At 47.2% G+C, this 11,324-nt stretch overlaps 1 long non-coding RNA gene across 1 annotated transcript; it reads left to right on the top strand.

Annotated features, from left to right (window-relative positions):
* Positions 1 to 446: 446 nt before the first annotated feature.
* Positions 447 to 10,183, top strand: LOC122237632. The gene is made up of 3 exons (XR_006216219.1): positions 447 to 533; positions 6,371 to 6,474; positions 9,929 to 10,183. It is a non-coding gene; the product is annotated as an uncharacterized LOC122237632 (long non-coding RNA).
* Positions 10,184 to 11,324: the final 1,141 nt, after the last annotated feature.

Consider the following 11,324-nt stretch of genomic DNA (forward strand, 5'->3'; position numbering starts at 1 on the left):
CCTCCTCACTAATTTGAACTTCTGCCCCCAAATATCTTTGCATTTAAGAGATAAAAGGCACAGTCCTTGCTTTCTGGGAACAAATAAATGATTCCTCTTTACTTTGAGAAGGGCTAAATAGAGATAATTACAGAAAACCAAGGAACACAAAGAAAAAGCAAGCAGATCGGCCGCAAGTGGATCAGGGAGAGCAAGGCCTTCCAGGATGAGCGGGACTTGGCCAGGTCAAAGGAAGGGAGGGGACCAAGGCTCCTCCCCAGGAGACACGGTTGGGGTTTCGGTGATTACAGGACACAAGGGTGCTCCAAGGCTGGCTATCAGCTGGGTGAGGAAGTGCCCCTAACTGCAGACAGGAACTCAGAGGTGCCAAGCCGCCCTGGCTACAGAGGCGGGGTCTCCAGCCTCATCGGAAGCGGAAGTGACAGAAGGGGCCAGATGAGGGTGATGGTTCTCAGGCTGCAGAAGCCCGGTAAAGCCTTGGGCCCTGTCTCAGGCCCAGACTTTCCCCTTTGTTCTTCCCGTGAGCTTGAAGGGTAGGTCTTCTCGGCGCCACATTTTGGGAGTGGGAGGTGTAGAGGGGATTGGCGCCCTGGGCAGGCCCCGTTCTCTCCCGGCCGCCGTCCGAGCCCACGGGACGGCTGGCTCACCGCTTTCTCTCACTGGCAGCGCCAGACCTCATCAGGGAGGAGGAGGGATTCTCTCCCAAACAACTCCAGTAACCTCCTCAATTAGCTTGGTGCACTTCCTTCATAAGTCACGTCAGAAAAATAGCACGTTTTTGTGAATCTTGTCTACAAGTCTGGGGCCTGGTGGGCCTGGGAAGTGAGTGGGTCAGTCCTTCGTGGGTATGTGTATGGAGTAGAAGCGGGGAGAGAGGTAGGCCATTCGGTCTGTGCCCAGCACTGGGTGGATCCCAGTTTGGGGGAGCCTGAAGCTGATACAATTTGACAGGAGGCGCTTTTTAAGAAGAGGAACAGAACATTACAAATGCAGAAATATAGACCTTGGGTATAGGTCTTTGTAAGTGTAACTTCGCCATCACTGGTTTCATGGTAAGCCCACCTCTGCTAAGATGCTCACCACATCCTCCACCCACCTTGTGTGGAGCTGGTAGGAGAGGTGGGGGGGTGGGTGGAGGAAGAGGGACACAGGATGGAGGACAGGAAGAGAGGACTGGCCTGGGAGTCAGGACCCTGGTTCCAGTCCTGCCTCTGCCACTCCCTGGATGATGAAATCAGGGCACATCTCTGTCTGGCTGATCTCTAAGGTCCTTTCCAGCTTTATTCATCCATCCATCCATCCATCCATCCATCCATCCATCCATCTATTCATTTCATGAGCAAGGCCATTTAAGTCATCCAAGCCCCTATTACCTTTTTTATAGAAGCCCTCTCCCACCTCATGTTAAATGCAACAAAATGCATTCATATCACCCATTAAGTATATTGTTGTATTTGCTGTAAAATGTGAAGTATTTTTAAACTTTTAAAAAACATATAAGTTGAACCTTTTCAACTTCACTTTTGAAAATTTCATTCATTCAGCAAATATTTTATTGAGCTCCTAGTGTGAGCCGAGCACTGTTCTAGATGCTGGAGTACAAAGTTAACAAAATCCCTGCCCTTATGGAGCTTATGCAGATCAAGCCCAACAAATAGATACAAAAAAATGTATAGTATGGCAGATGGTGATATGCTTGTGAGAAAAGTAAAGCAAGGGGAAAAGCAAAAAATAAATTAAAAAAAATAAAGCAAGAACGGGGGCAAGGTTGGTTTATTGTCCACAAAGGCCCCCTGGGGTTTCAGTGGTTAGTTCTGGCCTTAGGCCATGATTAATAAAGGATTAGTGAAATTAGCTCTGGTGAGATAAAGTCAGTGAGACTGGGGTCTTGCCAGAAAAACTCAGGACCCTGGAGCTCAGCCTTGATTCAGAGATGATTCAGATGTTGTTTGGCTTTGATGAACTCAATCACTTTACAGATGATTACGATCGCTCAGTAATCAACGTGTATTGCTAAGTTACAGGTTTAAAATGGAATGAAATGTTTATAAGCGCTGAATCTAAGCATATCAGAATGGCATCCTAGTACTACATTTGTAGGCATTCGCCAAGTATGTATTCGATTATGTTGGCTTCTATTTCACTTTGGAAGCCGACACGCGTTTTTAAAGGTCTCACCTATTTTGTATGCCTGGGAAAGCTCGCAGGTATTGTGCCGAAAAAACCGTCCTGTTAATGAACTCCCGTACCCCCCCCCCACCCCCCACCCCCACCGCCCATCGTCAGCTGTTCCTGTGGGCATGTTCCTGCTTGCCCTGCAATTACATTCATATTAACTCTGGGCTTCTGCATTTATGAAAGAGAGATCATCTCCACCCCATAGGGCAGTTTGAGGCTGCAACAAGATCGCCCCTGGTCCTCACACAGGCGCTCCCCTCCCCAACTCTTTGTGCCTTCCTCTATGTTATCCACAGCAACTCTCCTTGAAAACCCACCCACTGGCTCCCCTGCTGGGTCCTGCAGCTCCCCATTCGGCCTCAGCCCCATTCCTGCAAGTCTGACTCCAGAGCTCCTGTCCCAGAGGCCTGTCGTTCCAGCATCATCATCATGAATTTCCATTCAGTCTCAATGCCTTTGTCTCCTTTACCCTTCTCCTGGGTCAGGGTGGCTTCCCCTTGTCCTCTGGGGACATGTGGGGAACCCACTGCCATCACGTTCTAGGGCCATGTAGGAACCTGCTTCGTTCCCTGCTGCAGCATCCAGACCATTAACCCACCGCTGTCCCCCAGCTCCTCATTTGAAGATCATGCCATCTGGTTCTGGTACTTTCCCCTTCAACTCTAGCGACTCTGGCACCTAACGTGTGGGCCTGGTGCCCTGTCAGTGGTGCTAGCCTGCACGGGGATGCCCCACCTGAGCCTGTTCCCTTTCTCCTGATGTCACTCTCTGCTGGTCATCAGCAGCAGGCCCACCACTTCCCAGGCCACATGTCATCCTGCTCTGTGAGTCTCATCTCTGGGCCTTCCCTTTCCCACCATAACCAAACTCACTTCTCCTTAAACCCCCAGTCACATAACCTATCCCATTTTCCCCAGTCCACACCTCCTTTTGTTCCATCTGATTTCCTTCCTCTGGGTTCTGGAGCTCCTCAGCCCCTTGGCCCCTTTGGTTTTGCTCCCACAAAATGGCCTAAACTCATCTAAAATTTACCCCTTAGCTGGTGCACCCTCAGCCCCAGACTGTCCTGTCTTCTTTCTCCTCTCCTGCTCCTTGGCTGGGAGTTGGCCGGTGGAGAGAGTTATCATTCCATATTAAATGGACCAACTATGAAATTATCCTAACCCTACCATTTCCTTTTGGCAATCTGATTCATTTCTCATAAAAGCATGCTTTCATTACTCCAGTGACTATCTCAACCTTCCCCTTCACCCTCAAGTTCTTAATCCTACTCCTACTGCCAATTTCTGAAAATTATCTCATCTGCCATTTTCTGGAAGCCAATCATTAAGAGCTTTGTCATCTTCTCTGTGCTAAAAATGCCTTCCTTGTCCCAGTAGATAAGCTCTTGTGCCCCTGGAGGCATAACCCCCTGGCCCAGACAAAGGACATTCCAGGTACTGAAAACTTGTGAAGAAAGGCCGTGCAAGATTATCTGTGACCTCATGAAAGGCAAGAGATTAGCAATTGTAGTTCTGGTTTTCTGAAGGTCAAAGGTGATTCCCTACAATTTTAGGCTTGGTGAGCTTCTCGCCATCTCAGGCAGAGTTATGGAAGGGCTGTTTTATTTGATTTAGAAAATGTTACAGCAATTATTAGGAGCCAATACAAGTTTTCTAAGTCTTATTTTGACAAGGTTGCTGAATTGGTAAATCAGGAAAATGCCATGAATCCATTTGATCTGGATTTCAAGGGAGGTGTTTTCTGACAACCCCATGAGCAAGTAGAAAAATATGGTCCGTATTAAAGTAAAATTAAGAGGATTAGTTACTGGGAGAATGTTGCCCAAAGAGTGCTGAATAATCGATTAATCTCAATCGGAAAGGATGGTTCTAGAAGTTTGCTGAAGGGACTACCCTGAGACCTTCCCCATTCAGTGTTTTCCCAAATTTTTTGGATTATAATACAGAAGGAATGTTTACAAATATGTAGACAATATTTGTAAAGGGGACTATTTTGGAGTAAATCATTAAAGCAAGAATTAACTCAGTGGACTCTAACAAGATACCTTTAAGAGGGAAAATTCATTAAACACATAATATTAAGTGAAAGAAGCAAATCATAGAAAAAAACTACAAACAAAATTCCATTTATATAAAGTTCGAAACAGGCAGAACTAAACAGTGTATTGTTTTGTTAGACAAAAGTATGGGATAAAGGCCATGAAGAAAAACAAGGGAAAGGTTATCACAAAAGCGATGAGAGTTGGGAGGGAAGGAGCGGCCATGAAGAGGGGCGGGCACAAAGGGGGCAGGGGTGGGGGCTGTTCAATTTCTTAGCTTGGGCGATAAAACACAGGTATTTATATTATCATTCTCTTTCAAAGTGATTGTATCTTTCCGTGCACTCTTTTGGGTGTTTGTGACCTGTTACAGCAAAAAGAAAAATCGATCAATCCATCCACCCATCCCCCTATCTAAAGTCCTCTGATCCAAAAAAACTCCCCAAGGTCCCAGCAGTCTAATCACTGTGATGTGTGGAAAAGACATTGTCAAAGAGTCAGGTGATCTAGGCTACATGTGGAGAAGAATGGGCTCTCGACCCTGCTCTGTGCAGGCCGCTGGGGTCATGGCTAGTGAATGTGAACAGTTGGGGAGCTGCTGTTTACCTGGGAGTTAGGCAAGTGGGGGTGGGGAGGTGATCCATGTGATGTGAGGGGCCATCTTCTGTTCTCAGATGCCTACTTTTTCTGCTAATGGGATGTTTAGGAGCAGTCTCATGTGGCAATTAACATGTGATCCAGCCTTCCAAGCCTGTTCATAGAGGAGGACTTCAACTTGGTCTGTGTAGCTCCAGAAGACAAAATGATGGGTTGAATTCACTGTGGGACTGACTTTGACTCCATAAAGTAATTTTCTAATAACAAATGGCTTTAGAAAGTACCGAGCTTCCTGTCTCTGGATGCATTCATGCTGACACTGAAGGAGTTCTGTTACAGGACGTTGTAAAGGGCACAGAAGAGTGTGATCAGCTTAGGTGACCTTCAAGGTCCCTTCTAAACTCCATGGGCTATGTTTCTATGAAATTCCATGATTCTACAAAACCTGTGCATTAATACCCGTAAGGGAAAGCTAGAAGCTGAATCCGAAACAAAAGAAATGTTTTTAAATATAAGCATTGTGTTTTGAACAGCCATTTGCTTTTTCAATCAATACATGCTATTGGTTTAGAGGGGTCAGGCACCTTCTGTCCCACATTTCTAAGATTTCAATGGCAAAGACCTTCGAGAACCCGCCCCCCCCCCCCCCCCCCCCCCCCCGCCCAACTCACCACCAAAGCATAGCTTTTCCAGATGTGCTTTAAGATTCTTGGTGCTGGAGGGATACCCGAGGTCCTGTGTTCCACCTCCCATCCAAATGTCAGAATACAACATGGACTCACAAGTTGGCAGCTGGAACCACAACTAGACAGAAACTGAGAACCATGCTATTCTCTCCTGCCACCTGCTGGCCTTCCCCTCAGGTCTTGTTTCTCTAGGACACTGGTGGTATCCACCCAGGAGAGTTCATTTCCAGGAGGCCTCTGCCACCCAGAAGTCCTGGGGGAGTGGGGGAGGAGGGTTGGGGGGACCCTGACTGTAAGGGGAAACCTTGGATGACTTCCAATGTTAATGTTTATTTTTGAGAGAGAGAGAGAGAGACACACAGAGTGTGAGAAGGGGAGGTGCAGAGAGAGACACACACACACAGAATCCGAAGCGGGCTCCAGGCTCTGAGCTGTCAGCACAGAGCCCAACGCGGGGCTCGAACTTACAGACCGTGAGTTCATGACCTGAGCTGAAGTCGGAGGCTCAACCGACTGAGCCACCCAGGCGCTCCCCAGGGTTTCTTAATCTAGGAAAATCGTAACTTCACAGCTGACAGTGACTAGAAAAGACCTTCAAACTCATTCTAAGCCAGAGCCCTCCAGTATAGCCCACAGATAGGCCTGGTTTGGCCCAGTGGCATTGAGTAATTTTGAGCTCGCATGTACAAATTTGACTTAAAAATCAGATTCATGATGTCATTTGCTATTTATTGGGTATTCGTGAAGTCGTAAAGCTGAGAGCAGTAAGTAGGTGAGTGAACTCCCATTCCAGTTGTGAGACCCACCAATAGTGAGATTACAACAGTCACAAAAGATCCCTACCCTTGGCCTTTGTCTATCTTTCTAGTCTCTGCCCTGCTTTGAGGGGAGCGACTGCTGGGGAAGAGGGGAACATCAGAGCATCTGGGGAGAGCTAGAAGAGGCGGTGACCAGTCGGACCTGAACTAGCACGTGGGTTGAAGTTTTGAATTATATTTGTGACTAAAGTTTTGACTTAAATGATCAAGTTTTTAATATCTAAAAGGATGTTGTAATTTAAAAATGGAACCGTTCCATTTTGGGAAGTTGATCAGAAAGTCCCGGAATCTGATCTATTGGTACAAGATATCATCAGAGGGTGAGCAAGAGAATCCAGAGTACTACTGAAGAAAGGCCTGGAAGAAAACAGCCATTTCTTTTTTTCTGTCCTGTCAAGTTTAACCCCTCTGGTGAATCGGTTAATAAAAACTTATTTCCCCCGTGGCGATCATTGGCCAGAGCTGAGAGGCAGCTGCCCCATTTAGAAGCTCATATGGGGTGTGTGTGTGCACTTGCCCACCTCACGGGCCCTCATTCCCATGACCTGCCTGATCCCCACGGCACTTGAATTTACCCTGCTCTCGTCCTACTCCCCATTTTCCAGCGGGCAAAGGGGAGCCCAGAGGGAACAACTGACTTGTGCTAAGTCACATAGAAAAGGAGCTGAGTGTTCCTGAAGTCCACACTCCTAAAGATAAAACCTAGGCACGGAAATGGTGTCCGGCTCCTTTTCCTTCATTTTACTGTGCAAATCCTCACCCTTCTGTGCCCTCTGCCCTTTTAAACCTAGTTAATAGAATTGAAAACATTTTATTTATTTATTTATTTATTTATTTATTTTACTTATTTATTGGAAAACACTTTAAACATTCTTCACTAGATCTTTTTTCCCATCCTCTGTGTCATGGGAGGAAAAAGCACTGGGTGTTGGGCAGCTAAGGTAGTAGGCGGCAAGGACATCTTGACTTACTCGAGGCCAGTCCTGTCCCCATCACCCCCTCTCCCACCCTCAAGCACAAACTGAGATGAAAGCAAGCAGCCTTCTTCCTTTCCTTGTGTCCATTCTCCACGGAGCTCAGATTCAACTGGAACACAGGATTTCATTGAGGGACAGCCTGTCCTTTAACTCAGTGTCCAAGCAGAGGTGGTTCTGTGGGTGGGGACACCAAGGCACTCCTAATCCTCTTGTTCCTCTCCATTTCTCTCACTGCCTTCCCCTAAGCACCAGCAGCCAGGGAAGTCTGGGAAGTGGCTGCACTGTTTCTTTTGGCTTAGATGCCCCAGGAGGCAAAGGCAGAGAGAAGCCCCTCTCCCTCTCCTTGTTAGTTGAGCCACTGCTACATCCAGGCCAAGAAACAGGCAGAAATTCCCCCAGCTAAAGCTGAGTCCAGATGGGGAAATTCTACCTTTGATAAAAAAAAAACTGGTGGTTTTTACTGGTTGCCTCCAAGAAGGAGAACTGGGAACACTTGTCCCGCTGTACCCTTTTCTTCTTTCAGGTCGGCTTTGTTTTTTTAGAACACTTTTACATTTGCTGCGCAACTGAGAAGATACAGAGGTTTCCCATTTATCACCTACCCCCACGCATACACACAACCTCTCTCATTATCAACATTCCCACCAGAGGGGTACATTTGTTACCATGGATGAACATCCACTGACCCATCCTCTGACACAGAGTCTAGCTTACCTTAGGGTTCCTTCTTGATGTACATCCATGGGTTTGGACAAATGGATATTGACATGTATCCACCATACAGGATCACACAGAGTAGCTTCATTGCCCTAAAAAGCTGTGCCCTCTGCCCTTTTATATTTAATGAATATAACTGAAAACATTTTTTTTATATTTGTTTTTTGAAAACATTTTCAACATTCTTCCCAGTTCAGAATCCCAGGAGATCCTGGGGGTGGGGGGCTCCTCCAGTAGAGTTCATTCACGGCGCTTTCATGGAAGAGTGGGCAAACTGAAGTGCGGGAGGGTTTGTGTTTCCAGCACTTTCTTTAATCCCTGATGCATGAGAGGTTGTCTGAATAGAAACGAAGGAGAAAACAAGTCCAGGTAATCAATGTATTGTTCTGTTCACCAAGGTTTTACTGTTACCAATCTCCAATCGTTAACTGGTTTTAAACATGGTTGATAATGCTTTTCACCATGGCAGAAGAGGGACCAAGCAGGACCTCACTTTGGGGGTGAGGGGCAGGAACATGGATGTACTGCCTTCTCCCTTCTTGTTGAAAAAGGAAACATTTTCTAACCGCATGCACCTGTAAAGGCTTCTCTGTGACCAAAATTAAGCCCTATTTGAGACCTTCTACCCCTTTGCAAAGACTTTCCCCCCCGTCCCCACATCAAACATTTTAATAATGTCCCAGAAAAGGTCAGGGAGAAGGAAATTTCACAGTTCCTAAGCAGGTAGCTGTAACTTCAGCTCCTCCTGCAGCAAAGGAGGTAGAAAGACCAGGCTGACCTCAGGAAAAGGCAGGGGCAGGGTGCTAGGTGTGGCCACAAAATTTACTACCTGCTAGGAGCTCTGGAAGCACCTTGGGGGAGACTGGGAGATGACGGTGGGTGGGGGTTGCCCCGGGATGCCTTCACATCCAACATTCACACCTCTGGACAGCAGCCTTGGGAGGTCTCATGCCCATTTGCAGATGAGGAAATGAAGCCTCTCAGAGGTGACGTGGATAGACCAGCACACAGCAAAGGCAAAGAGAGCAGGGCCCGCACAGTTTCATGCGAGGTCCGGAGCAGGACTGTCAGCACGGAGGTCCCCACGGTGACTTTTGTACACTGTACAGTGGCTGGCTGAAGATGGGCTGGTTGTCATTCTCATCGATGAGGGTGATCTTCACCTTGGCATAGCCCACACGGTTGGGCAAACTTTCATTGGCAAAGAGGTCAAAGTTGTGGCGGTCCGGAGTCTCAGAGTCCAGGAGGATGGCCACCCAAATGCGAATGTCTGCTTTCCCGTGGACAGAGGTCGGGGAGATGACACAGTGCTGGGAACTGTTCCCTACCAGGTACACCTTGACCATGCTGTTCAGGCCCGGGTTCCATTACTCTGTAATGGACCAGACAGCAGAGATGAAGGAACACTGGAGCTCGGAGCCCCCTCCAGAGGAAATGGAGTTCGGAGAGGTTGAGTGAGCCCTCCAAGGTTGCACAGGACATTGGAGGCAGTGAGGATAAAAGCCCAGGCCCAGCTTCTAGGCCAGGCTGCCTTCCGGGCCGAGGGAAGTGGGGTCAGGGCATCCCCCAGTTGTGGCTCCAGGGACCGGAACAGAGTACCACTGGGCACTCCAGGGCGGGTCTCAGTGAACACCTGCAGGTGAGGCCAAGCAGGGAAGGCTGCCCTGAGAAGGGGAGTTTTGAACTGGTTTTAGGAATAAAGGGAAAATGGATTAGACTCTTAAAACAGTTCTACTTTTGAAAGAGGTTATGTAAGCCTCACTGATACAGAGTACATTAACTATAAAATTAAAAAGTCAGAGTTTGAAGTGATAGAACAAAGCCAAGGGCTTCACAATGGAAGAGAATTCTGGCAAGGCTGAACTGGATAAAGGGTACTGCCTCTAACACTGTTTTTCTCTTTACCTTTTTCAGTCTGTAATTTTGACCCGTTGACCCTGGATTTGGCCAAGAAGCTAAAAAGGTTCAAGAATAACAGACCAGCCTTTAAAACCTGAAAGATCCTATTCTCATAAGCATATCCCAGAAGTCTTAAGCAATGTTAGCCTCCTCTATGCAGGGCAAACTGCTGAGGCAGAAACCAAAATACCAGCAGGAGTGCGGGCAGCGAAGGGTTCATCTAGGCAGGATGTGAAATGTCAGGCCATTAGTCTTATATTTTTACTGCAGTGGTTACAGGATGGGGTTGACATGGGAATGAAAACGCATACTGACTTGGGAGAGTTGTTTTTTCTACCCCCCCCCCCCCCCCGCCAGCCTCAAATATTGACACCCACGCACCAGGTTTGGGAACGAGTAAAAGCTACATAAGATTTCAAGGGTGAGCCTTCATTTCCCTTGGCCTCCATTCCTTGGCCATCAACAAAAGCAGAAAAGGCCAGGTCAGTGCCAATCATTATGTGCCAACAGCAGGGAGGTTTCTTATTTCACCTGGCCATGGGGCAGAACTAGAGTCACGGGCATGAAGGGGGAAAGTTCCTCAAGTTATTGATACCATGAAATCAGAAAGACACAGTAAAGCAATCAATGAGAGGTAGAAAAACAGAGGGCAGTAGATTCTAATGATCAACCATGGTTAACACACAGTGTCAGATCAGCATTTGTGTTTTCAGTGTACCCTCGACTCTTAACGCATTCATCTCTACGTTTTTTTGTATGCAAATTCTGGTTTCAACCTATCTTTCCCATATGGGTTAATTTACTCAAAAACTTAAACCTCTTGGGGCGCCTGGGTGGCTCAGTCAGTTAAGCAACCAACTTTGGCTCAGGTCATGATCTCGCGGTTCTGGGAGTTCAAGCCCTACATTGGGCTGTGCTCAGAGCCTGGAGCCTGCTTCGTTCGGATTCTAAATTCTCTCTCTGCCCTTCCCCTACTCATGCTCTCTCCCAAAAATAAACATTAAAAAAAAGTAAAAAAAACCTTAAAACTCCAGAATTCTCATAGTGAAGGAGGTGAAAACCAAATGGATGTGGGTATTGCCCCGACCAGTGAGAAACAGAACTCAAATGTCTTCTAATAATCATTTAAGAATTCCAATATGCTTTTGCAGCTGGGAGAGAAACTTGAATGTTTCTGTGACTCCCTCTACCCCCATACCTGCCTGCAAACGCACTCAGTTACAGAATAAGCACTGCCACAGAAGGGCTGCAGCTGTCAACAACGCTGGTCTGGACCACTCCACTCCTCAAGGGTATCATTCCAGCAAGTCTTCACATTTGTAGCCTCGTCCTGGTCAAAATCTCAGCAGACCCCTAGGATTTGTGGCAGGCGGGGTTATCAAGTCGTGAACTTCAAATACCAGAGCTCAAG

Source organism: Panthera tigris, chromosome B1, assembly GCF_018350195.1.
Source record: "Panthera tigris isolate Pti1 chromosome B1, P.tigris_Pti1_mat1.1, whole genome shotgun sequence".
NCBI lineage: Eukaryota > Metazoa > Chordata > Mammalia > Carnivora > Felidae > Panthera > Panthera tigris.